We start from the raw sequence: 17,402 nt of genomic DNA on the forward strand, positions 1-17,402 counted from the left end.
GCATGTTGGCACCATTTCATTCTTTCTCTTTCTCTCTAGTTCTCCGTGGAGCTCTCCTCAGGGGCAAAGGTAATCTCGATATCCCGTACAACTCCGCCGCCCGAAACAGAACACGTGAGGATCCCAGCTCGAGTATCCATGATCCCAGGGTCACTCCCTATCTTTTAAGCCCCGAGCCGGGAGTCGGACGGACTGACGGAGTCCATCAAGCTAAGGCCATCTACAACATTTCTGTATCAATAAATATTTCACAGTGATGGTATTACGGCACCAATGTCTTGGGCATCGTAACCACTTACCGTCGCCTATTTGCCGTCCGACCTATGCCATAAAAAAGTGATATAATTCCACTAATTTAAATCTAACGGTACCCGCGCAACCGCAACTGGATCATTGTGTTAGTACAGATCGCATTTCGATTCGATTGTAACAAACTGACGATTTGTTAGTGGATTTTATTCCCTGGCTGACTATTATACACATGAAATTCGTTTACAAGAGACAGACGTTAAATTAAACCTTGGAATTATATTGATTTTGCATAAGTTTTACAAATTTAATATATGTTTAAATATGTATTCGGAAATGATAAGACATTATCGGGTTCGATATAAAGCTATGTGATAGGTATGAGTAAGATTATTTAAATCCTAAAAGATTATAGAGTTCTACATTTACACGACAATTGTTATGTCATTTGAATATATACAAATACTCGCTGAACCTGCGTCTTTGACCTCGTGAAATATATAAAACACGAACTTCCAATCCCCCATTTCATCCTCTTAGGGGTGTGAATCGCAACTTCGATCATCTGGGTGAAACGCACCAGCCCTCCTGTCACCAGTGGCAATGAGGCGACGTGTTATACTTTTAATGAAGCTTTTTGCACCACTACTCCAAGGTCCAAGTGTTTCGACATTAACATAGTTTTTAATTGTGTATGTCTCCCAAATAGATGTATACATAGCTGTATGTTTTATATGTTCAAATTCGTAGCAAAAATTCAAATAAAATTCATAATATATTACATAGACAATGAAATGAAATCGGTATTAAAAATCTCGTGTGAATTAAAACGATAATAAAAAGCTAGTTTTTTTTAAAAAGACATGTTAGAGAGAGATAGATACAAAGAGAGGGAAGGTCACGTAGAAGGGGAATAACGCTTTTCCCTTGGGTTACTATTTATTTAATTTTTATTTTATGATTTCAAAATTAAAATATGCTTTTTTTTACAGACTGGCATATTTATTTATTTATTTATTTATTTGTAACACCATCGGCATATTCACAATAACAATGATTATTCACTTAAAGCGTGCAATAAAGATTTCTTAAGGAGAGTTTGATAGTGTATATCGATGTCAAGTCTGTTCATAGATTTATAAATGATGCATCGTAGTGGAGTCGAAACGCGAAGACGGCCAGTACAGTCAGCGAGACTCAACTGCACTAGTCGTCTCCGCCATGCCAACCCGCAAGCATCACGCCTCGTTTAAAGGCCTCGTTTGCCTTCTCTGTCTGACGTCATTTCACGAGTGACATGCTTACTTCGTCTTCACACAATCCATCCATTGTTTCTTTGGTCGTCATCTTCCTCTATAACCATCCACGTCCATCGACAATATAACTTTTTGACATTTTACGATAGTGTTTGCGTTAATTTTGAGTTATTTAATATTTATATTGGATTTTAAATTAACATGTTTATTTTTATTACTCGTGAACAAGACATTCGTAGATAATGTCGAAATATCGAGCTCCACCAAATAAAAATAAAAAACATGGTAAATATCCCGTTCTAAATACTGTTAGTAATAGCTATATTAATTGAAAAAATATTTTATGTAATTTATATAGTCTCACAAGTAAAATTTTTTCCAGCCATATCGTCGTCACATATCCATCCATCGTTGGTCCCTTCCTCAAGACCTTCCTCGCAACATGGTCCTCATTCCTCCGCATAACATTGATATAAGTGACGTGCATTTCAAGACTACTAGACAGAAAATTATTTAATTATATATATATATATCATATTGTCTTATTTGAATAACAAATTGTTCTCGCTTATTTAATACGGTGAAATATTTATATATTCATATTTTAATTTAAATAAATTTCTGTTTGTCATTATTTCGAATCATTTTTTTTTTATTAAATGTTCACAGATTATAAATATACAAGCTAAGAATAACTGTATCCCGAGGATTAACACGTGTATGAGCGCCATTACAGCTATCGACTATCGATGATCTTGCTTATTTTTGGTATAATCTACATTTTGAAACGCAATATGTAGATTAAAAAATCATCTTCACAATTAAAGCTACCACGGCTTTAAATTGATGAAGATGCGTTTTTAAGGGATTTCAATAAAAGTTTTTTTTTTTTATGTCACATAATTTTCAAATGTTTAAAAGTAAACTTATGTTAACGAGAAGGATTGTAACTTATTCCACTACGGGTGATGAATTCGAATTTGACTAGTAATTTATTTTATGACAGTATTATTTGACGTCAGATAATTTTTGTTAAACGTTTGTAGTTCACTAATTACTAAGATTTGTAAGTGACATTGGCGAGATAATCCGTGCCCTCTCGGCACAAATAAACTCAAAAAAAAAAAACAAAATGTCAGATTCGTAAAAAAGTAGTTACATTCGCTTCTCCCTTATTTATCTAAATGTTGCCGACTGTTGAATGTCTGTCGTCACGTCTAGTTCTCATAAACATCGCCTGGTGTTACTTCAAACGCATTTAGGTAGAACTTTAAACTACGTGTATTTTTAATAGGATTATTTACATTATAAAATCATAATGTACAAATTTTAGATGTCACACTTAATAAATGACATATTATAATAGATCTTCTTATATATATATTAATAATTGTGTTGTTTGTCTGCTTGTTAAATTGTCACAGATTTCTATCTAAAGTACTGAGCCGATTGCGATGAATTTATTAGTTACTAGCTGTGCCAGCGACTTCGTGCGCGTTGTTTGGATATTGTACCGTGATTCTATTTTTATTCTATATATAATAAAAGTAGTAAGTTACTCCTTATTACATCCGCTATCTGCCAGTAAAAGTCCCGTCGAAATCGGTTCAGCCGTTCCAGAGATTAGCTTGAACAGACTGACAGACAAAAATTGTAAAAAATGTTGTTTTGGTATATGTACCGTGTATACATACATATGCATTTAGTAAAAATGGGTTATTTTAATATTACCAACAGACACTCCAATTTTATGATATGTATAGATGAACTATTGTGACGTCATATCTACACGATGACGTTGCTCGCTAATCCGCCAATTACGTGTCGTCTCAAATAGACAACTTCACACCTTAAATTATTGTTATACCCTGTTCAAGTTAGCTTGATCTTTTTGACAGACGGACTAGTGATGGGAAACAGAAAATATAACATTTATATAACGGTCGATGGAACGGTGGAATGCGTGATTCAAATTGGAATTCAATTACCTTACCTTATTTTTCTAAAAAGAGTTATACCAGCTAAAGAGACCCCAACCAAAAGGACCCCCGTTCGTAACAATAACTTAACAATGATCTTTAATAAGGATTTTTTGTAATCGATATTTGTAGCAGTTACCGCCTGTCATTCGCGTCCCTACCGTCCGTGCGATGTAACATTGTTCAAGCGTCTATTATTTTCAGTGTTTCTATTTAATCGAAGCAATAAAGTCTTAAAATTTTCGGATAACGCTTGAATCATTAGGGATTTTTGTATTATATGTATTTTTTAAAATATTTTTACAATTTTAAAAAACATTAAATTAAGAAAATAATATGTTCATCATTGCAAATTTATGTCGATTAGAAAAATTGACATCTGTCAAAAAGATCAAACTAACTTATACAGGGTATAATAGATTATTTATTTAAATTAAACACAATGTCGCTTAAAATTTCTAAAATTTGATCGTGTTGTACTTGATTGCAGGGCTTTGTGCAAGCTCATCTGGGTAGGTACCACCAAACTCCACTTGGTGGGTTTGGTGTGGTCTTATTTAAAGGTTCAGTAAGTGTAATTATAGGTCCAAGGGACATAAACAAAAAGAGCAATATCTTAGCTTCCAAGGTTAAGTAAAAAGTTTTTCTTACGGCGCCAAAGTTTGGGCACTGGTGACTTACCACAATAAATTGTTCGATAAAAAACCATAAAATTACATATTCAATGCGATTTGCTAAAAAAATATTGATAGAAAATATACGTACCGTAAGATCTACAAAAGTCTTTTTTTATACAACGTAATTTGTTGTTTAATCGAAAACTGACAGATAACAAAAAAAATTTGACGCGAATTGTCAAATTTTTTTTTTTTTTTTTTAATGTTAGTCATACGCAAAGTTGAATTTATTAAGTCCCGTTTGTCATTTATTTATATATAGACAATCAAGCAATAAATAATTTTCGTTCAGACGATTTGATCTTAATGTTTTTTATTTATAGAATTTGGCATCGAGCGATATTGACAGTAACGCTGATTTAAAAATAGTGTTATCAATATTTTTTGTTGATTAATAAAAGGTTATTTAAGTACACTTAATACCGTACCCGGTAAATAAGGGTCGCCGTTACTATTATATTGAAGGACAAACGTAGAAATGTTTTTGGACCATCAGTCTCATCACAATCGGGTGAAGAGTTTACGAACACACAGAACACAAACATACAGAGGCATAAAGGCATATAAGTACTCATTTCTTTTAATGAAAAACCCGCTCGGTACCCGGGCAGTTCTTCATGGTGTAGGCTTGTGGGTACGGTTACGGTATGAGACGATGTCTTCGAGATCAAGCTTGCTTCATAACAAATTTCAATATCGGTTCAATGGTTTACCCGTGTACGTAACAAACAGACAGACAGATTTATTTTCACATTTATAATATTACTATAGATTACATAAACATTTTTAATTATAGGTAACGTTGTAAATAATTAACTGAACACTTTAATTACTGAATTAAAACAATGAATTATTATATTTGCCGTATCAGACACATGGGTCAAGATCTCACACTTGCGGATTTATTAAAAAAATATATGTTTTATACTTCCTAGTTTTGTCTCCCAAAAAAAAACGTCTTAAATTCGCCAATGCGCGCTCATTATTCAAATTATAAATTTTAACTAACTAGTTGTCGCTGCGGCTTCGCTCGCGTTTATGGGTTGGGTCGACAGGTATTAACCAAAAAAAGTAGACTATGTGCTTCCTCGTAATTCGAGCTTACTTGGTACCAAATTCCATCGTTATCGGTTCAGCACTTTGGCCGTGAAAGAGCAACAGACAGAGTTACTTTCGCATTTATAATATTAATATAGATTATATCAGTTAAATATTATCATTAAATAATTTTGCAGCAAATCCTTATTCGGAAACGGAAATAGACGGCTTCCGTTACTAGCGAAAGTGACATCAAAATCCGTTCAACATGCCTTGACTAACTAAATCATCAACATGAATTAAAAAGAATGATTTTAAACTTTAAAAAACGAACGATGTGTCAAATATAAAGTATAAAGATTGTTATTATTCAACCTCTTTCAATACTTGGAACAAAATTCAATGAGATTCCAAGTTTAAAATTTATGTGACATTTCAAATTAAAAGTTTTTGTTCGTAGTCATTCTAAACACAATTGAAATAATTCCCGCCAAAAATTGCAAGAACATTACAAAACGTGCAATTTTAAAAACTTTAAATTTAATTCAAAAAATTGATAAATACGAATTATGCAATCGCATACAGAATTTTAATGAGAAATCTTGAAAATTATTTTATTTTAAACCTTAAAACTGAGGAATAGAGTCCTCAAATTAATCAACATTAACGAATGAAAAAACGCTTGTCACATCACGCCACTACGTCTCGAGTTGGCAACATGCATGGCAGAATATTTTTAAACAATAACAATTTTCAATATATATTAAAACAAACGAAAATCAACCTTAGTACCATATAAATAACATCGACATAACACGCAACATTAATTATGCGTATCAAATTCTAATATTACCAAATTCGAAATCATTCTATACAAACAAATATAGGCTTTATTTCTTAGTAATAAGGTTCTTAGATATGCATTCTTAATTTTGTGTATTGAACGCTAATAGTAGTGATCGGCGACTAGAGAAGTTTCAGCGAAAGTTAAAGAGAACAAACGTTACTCGGAAGTTGTATTTAATCTGTGCCATAATTTTGACAGCGAACGTTCTAAATTTGAAATTTTTATATATAGCTGCTTTTTTAATATTGTTCTTGATTACGCTTTGATCTAAATTTAAATTTTGTGTGATTACATTTTTAATGATAGTTTATAGAGACATCGCTGCTATCAAAAGTCGATGCGGTATTTAATATATGTATATGGGATTTTATTGATATATAATTGTTCCCTTTGTTAATTCAGAAAATACCAGAAAAATCATCTTTAAATATATATAGTAGAAGAAAAAAATTCTTCTAGTATATATGCTTAAAGATGATTTTTATTCTGCATTTGCATATATTATAATAAATGTATAATTTTAAAAAATAAAAACTTATGACATGGAATTATAATTTACTTACATTATATTTACAGCTATTAATAAAAAAAAATACTTCGAACTTGATTTGGATAATATTAAATTAAATTACATTTTACAATACAAAAGTCTGATAAAAATATTAAAAAAAGGTTAGGAGTTAACGAATGCCGTATGTTTTATAGTCGCGAATAAAAAAAATCACGTGAACAGTTGGCGCTGCTTCCGTTCGTGGGTAGCGGAGTTCACACTTCCAGGATTAAATGTGGACCTGTTGGAAACTGGGCCACTTGTGTGGATGCACTTTTATACAATAAAAAGGTGTATTTTTTAAAAAGTTGCTCTATTTTTTTAACTTTTAATTATTCTACTTTTGAAATGTGCTAAAGATTGTTTTACAAAGATAGATGAAAGTAAGGCTCGTAGATATATTTTTTAATTCGAACACCTGTTCTATATTCAAAATAATTGTTTATAGAATCGAAAATAAAATTGTGCGGCTCGCGTTCGAAACTCAAACGTATGATTCAATACATTGATTTTATTATTAATATTTATCGGACGAATATTGCCGCCATTTTTTTATTTAGTAAAATACTTTTGAAATATTATAAAAGTATTCGCAGTCATAATAGAAGATAAGTAATGTTTTTCGTATTCGCTTTTCTTGCTTCACTATAACGTTCCGTGCACTCCATCTGTCTTTAATTTTTAATTGAGACTTGTATTTTAAAATCGAGAATATTATGTTACATTGTGTTTTTATAATCAAATGAAACGAATGCTAAGAGTTTAGAATATTTAAATATATCTAGATAGAGTGTCACACTGCAAAAGAACTAAAACGAACGAGCCAACTTCATTATCTAGGTGTGTGTCACGGCTACGCATGACACGCCGAACGTCACGCTACTTAACTAGTGTGCGTGTACTTAGGGCAACTGTTGACCACTATTGTTCCCGACGTGTTCTCAGCTTTGACAGTCTCAGTATTTAAAATAAAAATGTCGCACTCGCTTGAATTAAATTTAACAAAATACATTGGTAAAGAAGGTATTCGATACAAGATTATATAGATGATGAAAAAACGTCGAGTTAATGCTTGTTGACTTCCAGGATATATAACATACATATATAATTGTATTTAACTAACATAACTGTTAAAAAAGTTTCTTGCCGGTTCTTCTCGGTAGAATTTACATTCCGAACCGGTGGTAGCTTCACTTAATATAGTTTGTTAAATGACGATTCAAATGTGCTTGTAAAAGTCTACTTGAATAAAGTATATTTTGATTCGATTATCATTTTCATTAAATTAAGTTTGTCACAAAAAAAAAATACCGATTTTCTTATCTATTAACATAAATAGCGAATTGGAAAAAATGAATATTAATGTATAATATGTAATGTAATATGTAATGTATAAATATGTATACTACAGAGTGTTGATTACCTAACATAGTACCGAGATTCGAGAATGTCACCGTTAATAATATGACTCTTTATTAATAATATATCTAGTATGCTGGCTCGCGATTTAGCGCTTGGTTAGATATTAGGCATAAAACAGCTTCAAGCTTGCTTCGTGTAATTACACAGATCTATAATGACATATTCATTAGTATTAGATTTATATTTTATATAAATATATATTATCTGTGTATTTATGCATCTGTCATCTCGAGTGACACATCGCGAAAGCGCGGGAAAAGAGAAAAATATGAAAATGGGCGCGCGGTCAAGACGCTGTGCAGAGCGAGCTGATATTTAAATATAATATTTATTTTATCTAATTAGTAAATCGACCTTACATGCGAACACTTCGTAATGGCCGTGACGTCAACAAACAGACAGAGTTACTTTCGCGTTTATAATATTAGTACAGATTTAATTTCAATTAGATACGCAGACGGACTTCATGAATAGTCGCTAATAGATATAATCTGTGTAAGAAAAGTTAGCTGAGATGTTTTAGGCTGTATGTACACTGACTTACTCGCCCTTCAGACTGGAATACAATAACATTAAGAAGCAATACTTTTTTTTACGTTTGGCGGTTTAATAACGACGATTGGTTCATATTTATTTTCTTGGTGGTAGGACTTTGTGCAAGCCCGTCTGGGTAGGTACCACCCACTCATCAGATATTCTACCGCCAAATAACAGTGCTCTTATATTGTTGTGTTCCGGTTAGAAGGGTGAGTGAGCCAGTGTAATCACAGGCACAAGGGACATAACATCTTAGTTCCCGAGGTTGGTGGCGCATAGGTGATTTAAGGAATGGTTAATATTTCTTACAGCGCCTTTGTCCATGGGCGGTGGTGACCACTTACCATCAGGTGGCCCATATGCTCGTCCGCCAACCAATGCCATAAAAAAATATAACTACTTGTAATAATATTACCATTGTAAATTATGATAAGGTCTAAAGTTGTCTATATCAAGCGACGTGACACTTTATTGGCAGTTTTGCGAGCAACTTCTTAGTGTAGATTTCATGTGGGTGACGTGAATGTACACGTCATAACAATGAACTCTTTTTTTTTAAACATTAACAGCCTGTAAATCCCCACTGCTGAGCTAAGGTCTCCTATACCTTTGAGGAGAAGGTATGGAGCATATTCCACCACGCTGCTCCAATACGGATTGGTGGAATACACATGAGGCAGAATATCGTTGAAATTAGCCATATGCAGGTTTCCTCACAATGTTTTCTTTCACCGCCGAGCACGAGATGAATTATAAACACAAATTAAGCACATGAAAATTCAGTGGTGCATGCCTGGGTTTGAACAAGCGATCATCCGTTAAAATGCACGCGGTCTAACCACTGGGCCATCTCAGCTCTTGATTTGAAAATGAACTCTAATATTTTTTATAACGCGCCTAAAGAAGTTCATATAACTTCAATAATAAAATATAGTTACGAATGGATCATCAAACCCGCGACAGCTGAAGGTTCATTGACCAGAGCGCATTTGCGCAACACTTCCAGTACAAAGTGCACTCCGTGTAAAATTGCTTACGTAAAATGTAAATAGTATAAAACTGGCCTAAATTTAAAAAATAAAATAAAAATGGAATTACATTTTAAAAAGAGAACACTATCAAATTATGACCTGATAATAATAGCTCAAGCAAGATTTGCTCCAATTAAATTAGTACCTACAATGAATTTTAAAATGTATTTCTTGAGTATTAGAGTCTAATTTCGTATGAATTTACATTTCATTACACCTGTATTTGATGATGATGCATTGGTATTTCAAGAAATATTAATGTAAGCGATATTGAATCTTATTTGTTACTGATTAAGGTATAGAATAGTATTAATAGTTTTACAATGTTCAAGAATTTCTTTGACCGTTAAAACACGTGATGATTTTATAATTCGTGAAAGTATTGGTTATGTAGTTTTAAATAAAAAATGATTCGAATTGATTGTTTTTAACAAGATTTTTTCATAATCGTTTCAATAATAACGTTCTTAATTTAAAAAATATGTATTTGTAAAAGATTTCTTTTTAAAATGAAATTTATTTTGGATCGAAAGTGTTCGGATTTTTTTTTCGATTTTCAATTGCTTCGAAATGACATGTTCGAATTTTAGTTTTTTCTTTTATTTGAATTTCTGTAACGTTCTAGTTCAACGTTTCTGATGCAAACAATATTCATTCCTGATATGTCCTTATAACCAGACTACAGATTTATTTTCTGTACACTATCGACTTCCAGATTACTATTGAGAATTTCTCGACGGAAAAATTCAATTTATTAAACTTTTTAATTTCTCAACCTTGTGTTTGAACCGAAGATCTCAAGATATGCAGCCTTATTAGCTCGCCACTATATCGACGAGACAAATAACTTAAGATAATAATATAATTAAAAACGACACGAAATGATTTTGTAATTATCAACGCTGCCTCCTGGACCATATCGATATAACATTGAAACTCAACAGATATTATTTATTGTAGATTTTTTTTTTACCACAACATATACGGCCTAGTGGCTCGAATAGGTGAATCTTAACTGAAGATTACGAGTTCAATCCCGGAAAAAAAACACTAATATGAATAAATTTCATGGCTTTATTTGTGTTTATAGTAACATCTCGTGCTTGGGGGTGAAGAAAATATCAGGACCTATTGTGTCGAGTGAATTCGCATTGGAACGGAGTGTTAGAATAAGTTCAGTTGAGCCTTTGCCCAATATTAGTAGCATTAGCATTTACGGATAATTACTTAACTCCTTTTATTTGATGTAGGGTTAATATGATTTTTTTTTATTTATTTATTTAATCGTTACACCACAATATTTGAAATATAGCACTTAAAACTAGAATACGATAAAATGACAGATACAATTTCAAACACTTAATAGGTATATACAGCATTAATAGTTACGTTAGCCTCCAATAACAATTTTTTTAACAATACTCTATTTAATAAATACAACAGACTGCAATATAACACGCTTATTAATTATTTAACATTTAAACAATTAGCATTTTGATCTGACAGAACTACCAGATCTAAACTATAAGGTCACAAATTCAATACCAAAGTCAGCGCAGCGTGTCTTCTTCTTCCATACTTGTCTGTCTGACGACATCTCACATGTTTCCAGCAATATCGTCTTTCACACATCCATCCATCGTTTCGTTGGTCGTCCCCTACCTCTATATCCATCCAAAGATTAAATACCAAAGTATTAGATTCATTTAGAAGCCTGCCTATCGATCCCTACTAATATTGTAAATGCGAAAGTAACTCCGTTCCGGGGAAGAAAAATAACGATCCCTTAAGGGTGTGAAAAGGGGGATGGAGATTTGTATGGAGAATCATTTCCTAAGTAAAGAATATACTTAGAACTCATTATAATTCAACTTTTCGGTAACTAGAATAATCTTTGTGCATTTTTGACCAATCAGCTTAATGTGCTATAATGTTTTACAACTTTTGCGCGGTCGCCGGTCGCCGTCGCCGGTTCAACTAGTTAATAAAAAAAAATAAACTACAAAATCAAAATATACTTTATTCGAGTAGGCTTTTACAAACATTTTTGAATCGTCATTTAACAAACTATTTAAAGTAAAACTACCACTGGTTCGGAATGTAGATTCTACCAAGAAGAACCGACAAGAAACTCAGTAGTTTCTCTTTTTCAACATTTAAAAATACAGTCATGTTAGTTAAGTACAATTATATATGTATGTTATGTCTCCTGCCTGGAAGTCAACAAGCATTAACTCCACGATTTTTTATCATCAATATAATCTTGTATCGAATAATATGCCTTCTTTACCAATGTATTTTTTTACAAATGATTCGAATTTATGAAACGGCAAAGTTAAAAATATCTCTCTACAATACTATTAATCGTTTCAATCCCTCACAATAAATTAAATATTATCTTATCAACAGATAATATATAAATTTGATGTAGTTATTTACTTCCTAAAGACAAACAATAAAACAAATATATTGTACTAATAAAAATAACGACCGTGTGTTTTTAGTAATTTTTCTTCATCGTAATCTTGTATTTTCAAATTGGTCGTGGCTTGAGTGTTGAACTTAGAAAAAGGTACACAGAGTTCAATTATTTTGAAGGAGCACAATTTTACTTATTGTAAAATATTTGTCATCGGCTTCGTCCACGTTTTAGGGTAGGGTATTTCAACAAATTCGGTTCAGTGGTCCGGCCGTGAAAGTGCAACACACAGACAGATAGAGTTACTTTTGCGTTTATTATATTAGTAAAGATATTTGAGATATCTCCATCTCAACACTCACAAAATATTTTGGATAGTTAATAATAGATATTCTACCGTCAAACAGCCGTACTCAGCTATTAGTATTGTTGTGTTCCGGTTTGAACGGTGAACTAGTCTAATTCTAGATGAGGAAATTGATATCGAAATATTGACTCAACGAGTACCGTCAAGAAAACAGTTACACTTCGGTAATATATTTTTATTTAGTTTATATGTATATACAAATATTTCACCCATACAGCGAAGGAGAAGGCTGATCTTTTAGGCTCTCTCTTCGCAGCGAACTCGACTCTGGATGACCGAGGAAAGTCACCACCAACAATCCCGCGGTGTGATACCACGATGCCGGAGGTTAAATTCCGGCAAAGTGCAGTTCGTAAAGCACTTCTTTCCTTGGATATTCATAAGTCGAGTGGACCCGATGGCATCCCTCCAATCGTGCTACGGACTTGTGCTCCCGAGTTGGCGCCGGTCTTAACGCGTCTTTTCCGGCAATCCTATGCATTCGGCGTCGTCCCGAACTCCTGGAAGACTGCTTTGGTGCATCCGATCCCTAAAAAGGGCAACCGCTCAGACCCGTCCAATTATAGGCCTATAGCCATCACCTCCTTGTTCTCCAAGGTAATGGAGTCCATTATAAACTGCCAGCTCCTGCGGTACCTAGAGGAGTACCAGCTGATTAGCGACCGCCAGTACGGTTTCCGTCGGGGTCGCTCAGCCGGTGATCTTCTAGTTTACCTTACTCATAGATGGGCGGAAGCAGTTGAGAGCAAAGGGGAGGCATTAGCAGCCAGTCTGGACATAGCGAAGGCCTTCGATCGCGTGTGGCACAAAGCGCTTCTTTCGAAGCTTCCTTCCTATGGGCTTCCCGGAAAATTATGCAATTGGATTACCAGTTTTTTGGCAGATCGGAGCATCAAGGTCGTTGTCGACGGTGCATGCTCTGACTTAAAATTCGTCAATGCTGGTGTTCCACAAGGCTGCGTTCTATCACCCACTCTGTTTCTTCTGCATATCAATGACTTGTTGCAAATCAGTAACATTCATTGCTATGCAGACGACAGCACCGTAGACACCTCATACACCGGCCGTGCTAATATTTCTCGGGAAAACGTCGAAGAAAACCGGAACAAACTTGTATCTGAAATCGAGTCTTCGTTAAACAAAGTCTCGAACTGGGGTCGGCTAAACTTAGTTCACTTCAACCCCAAAAAGACGCAAGTTTGCGCGTTAACCGCTAAAAAAACACCATTTGTCGTATCTCCACGATTCGAGAACATTCCGTTAGCCGCTACAGCTAGTATCGGAATACTTGGCGTTGATGTTTCGAGTCTCGTTCAGTTCCGCGGTCAATTGGAAGGCAAAGCCAAATTGGCATCAAAAAAGCTTGGTGTGCTCAGCAAGGCAAGACAGTATTTCACGTCGGCCCATCGTCTAAGACTATACAAGGCGCAAATTCGGCCTCACATGGAATACTGCTCTCACCTTTGGGCGGGTGCTCCCCAGTACCAGCTCCTTCCATTTGACCGTATCCAACGTAGAGCGGCTCGAATTATCGACGATCAAGCCCTTTCCGATCTGCTTGATCCTTTGGCTTTGCGTAGAGATGTTGGATCGCTCTGCATCTTCTACAGAATTTATCACGGGGAATGTTCCGAGGAATTGTTCGAATTAATCCCGGCTGCTGAATTTCACCTTCGGACATCTCGTCAAAATTCCAAATATCACCCGCACCACCTAGATGTCCGAAAATCCACAACAGCGCGATTTTTAAGACATTTTCTGCCTCGCACAACCACTCTGTGGAACCAGCTTTCGCCGGCGGTTTTTCCGAACCGATACGACTTGGGAACCTTCAAGAAAAGAGCGTACTCTTTCCTGAAAGGCCGGCAACGCACCTGCAAGCCCCCCGGTGTTGCAGATGTCCATGGGCGGTGGTAGTCACTTTCCATCAGGTGAGCCTCCTGCTCGTTTGCCACCTTATGACATAAAAAAAAAAAAAAAACTTGGTGGTAGGGTTTTGTGCAAGGCCGTCTGGGTGGGGATATTTATCATCAGATATTATTAAAGTAGCGATATTTAGTTTTGTTGTTTTCCAATTCGAAAGGAAAATCAGTTTAACTTCAGACACTACGGATATAACATCTTAATTCCACAGGTTAATAGCGTATCGGCGATGTAAGGAATGGTTAATATTTCATACAGCGCCATTGTGTATGAGCGGTGATGAGTTGATGACCCATAAGATTTGTTCATCTGCCTAACTATATCATAAAATTATATATAAATAAACGATCTAATAATATTTAATATAAATACACATGTGAATTTTAACTTATAAAAGTGCTTTGTAGTTCCTAAATACACATAGTCCAGGGACATAATACGTTTTTTATGATTGTATTTCTGAACTGTCAAATGTAGGTTGACTAGGTGTTCTAACTATTGTCGAGCGTCTGCACTAAAATTGAAACTAAAAAACTACGCAAGAAGTGGATGCATCTCAGTGTAACCCTTGTAGGGTAGAGGAGTTAGATTTATATGGATAAGCCAATAGGGTTATAAATAATATATAATGTCGTTTCTGTTTAGAAGTTTTTAAGTGTTATTTTTTTTTTGCTGTGGCAACATATGTGTATGTAATCGTTTCTCATGAAAAAATATATATTTTTAATTTATTCTATATGTTTCAAATTATTAAAATAATTAATATTTGGTGTACGTATTGTTATAAGTCTAGTTTGACTGTCAAAGCTGAGACCCCGTCAAAAAAAATAGTGGATAGCCGGATCTACCATATGGCTTTTTGGGCTACATCCCAGGGCCCTGTGGATTCAAGGGGGCCCCAGCTAAGTCAAGTCAAAGTCAAAAATAGACGATAATGCGAAATAATCCATAACTTTAATAAATTAAACAGATCGTATGGTTTGAGTCCTGCAATTAATCAAACCCATTTAATTAATTTAATTCAAGTCTACGTTCAGATATGTCTTAGGTGGGTAAGTAGTGTTAGCCCAGGACTCTCTAAACTTTGGTCACCAGTTGGCCTAAGTACACGCACACTAGTAAAGCAGCGTGACGTTCGGCGTGTCAAGCGTAGCCGTCACACACACCAAGATAATGAAGTTGGCTTCGTTTTAGTTCTTTTGTATTGGGATACTCTATCTAATTATATATATAATCAAAGAGTTTTCTATACATTTCCATTTCTCTTTCTATACTTAATTTCGTGAATTACTTAATAAATATAATTCATTTATCAATACAATGCAATATACATATTAAAAAAAAAAATATATTTTTTTAATTATGGCAAGTCCACACTTTTCCTGTAATCGTACTAAGAGCAAAGCGCCCTGAAAATGTTGAACCAAAAGTTAAACATAGAACATGGAGTTACGAATTTTTAACGTTACAAAATATTATATATTTTTAAATCGAAAATAATTGTTATAATAATTCCGCTGCTTTTTAATTTAATTTTTCTCTAATCCGGTTTCTAAATTGTCGAATTAAAAATATTTAAATCATTTTATTGACGATCAATAATATAAAAACCTTAAAAAAACAATATTTATTATCATTTTTTCCTGTAATGAATGAAATTTAAAATAAAAACAAAACGAATATAGTTTAAAGAAATACGTTCCAAATTTGAATTTTCCTGACAAGCGCCATCCGATTTCGTCTCACCTGCCAGTGCTCTTAATCTCGCTTTGTATTTGCTCGTCGGCGCGTTCCAAGTTCGAACAAAACGTTTGACAGCCGAGTGAGCGTTTAGACGCGCATTTATTATCTGCAAAGGTGACAGTTGGCGGGAAAACGGAAATAGCTGTTTAGAATATTGTTTTTCTTTTTCTTTGTATAGATTATAAAAATAATTGTGACGTAGTATATTATTTTATAATCTACATTAGATATTAAATAAAAATATTATTAAATTAAATGTATTCGAATTATTTTTAACCAATCCGGCTTGGTTTAAGATAGGATGTTCAACCTTCAAAGTAACATTATTTTTAAATAATGAGATTTTTAAATAAACGTTAAACTGTATAAAATAATTGTTAATAAAAACTGTTGAGTTTGTTTTGGTTTTTCTCATAAGTGAGTGTAATTATCTATTCTTATAAATGAGAAAGCATCTCTGTCGATTGCTCTTTCTGTCTGCTCTGTCTGTCTGTCGCTCTTTCAAGGCCACACCACTGAACCGAAATTGATGAAATTTCTGTATAAAACAAGCTTGAACTCCAATGAAGGACATAGCTTTTTGCTTCATACCTGACGGTTTACCACTACGAAGATAATTTTTACTTGGCGGTACAGTAATACACAGTTTCTTTGTCTCGGATGAGTGAGCCAGTGTAACTACAGGCACAAGGGACATAACATCTTAGTTGTCAAGGTTATTAACGCATTGGTGTTTTAAAGAAGTCTATGGGTGACACTGGTCACTTATCATCAAGAGGTATTCTTGACAGTCCAACTCCCTGTATAAAAAGAAAAAAAAATATCTTTCCAATAACATGAATTATTCATACTTTTTTTTTTCATTTATATTAATTGAAAACGTAATTATTTTTAAACTTGGTCACTACGTGTGGGACGGACTTAGAACAAGTACAACTTTTTAATTTCAACACCGAAGTGGCCAGTATTAAAAATAAAAGGAAGGTATTAATTAAAAATAAAACATCGATCTCATTCCCATTAGCTGGGTGTCAATTTATATGATCTAATGAAATGCTCAAGACGGACCGGCGGCGTTATCGAGGAATAGGGTTGTACATGCATTTGTTTTTAATACTTTTTTTTTTACATCTTTGCTATGGCAAAAACCTTGGGAAACACTGCCGAGTCTTAATGTTATTATCTCGTCTAGTCCTCGACAGTGAATGCATGAGTAGGTTTAAATATTAATTAGACATTTATATGACTTTTTTTGGAACGAATTCTGTTACGCGGCTCACAGTAGAGTGCTACACAGCAATACCCAGTATTGTTGTGTTCCAGTTCAAAGGGTGAGTGAGCCAGTGTAACTACAGGCACTACGG

The 17,402-nt window shown here is 34.0% G+C and overlaps 1 protein-coding gene across 3 annotated transcripts in view; it reads left to right on the forward strand.

The window, feature by feature from the left end:
• Positions 1–17,402, forward strand: part of LOC125074628 — an 82,305-nt gene that overhangs the window by 24,403 nt on the left and 40,500 nt on the right. The window lies entirely within an intron of this gene.

This window comes from Vanessa atalanta, chromosome 28, assembly GCF_905147765.1.
Source record: "Vanessa atalanta chromosome 28, ilVanAtal1.2, whole genome shotgun sequence".
In the NCBI taxonomy this organism is placed as follows: Eukaryota; Metazoa; Arthropoda; class Insecta; order Lepidoptera; family Nymphalidae; genus Vanessa; species Vanessa atalanta.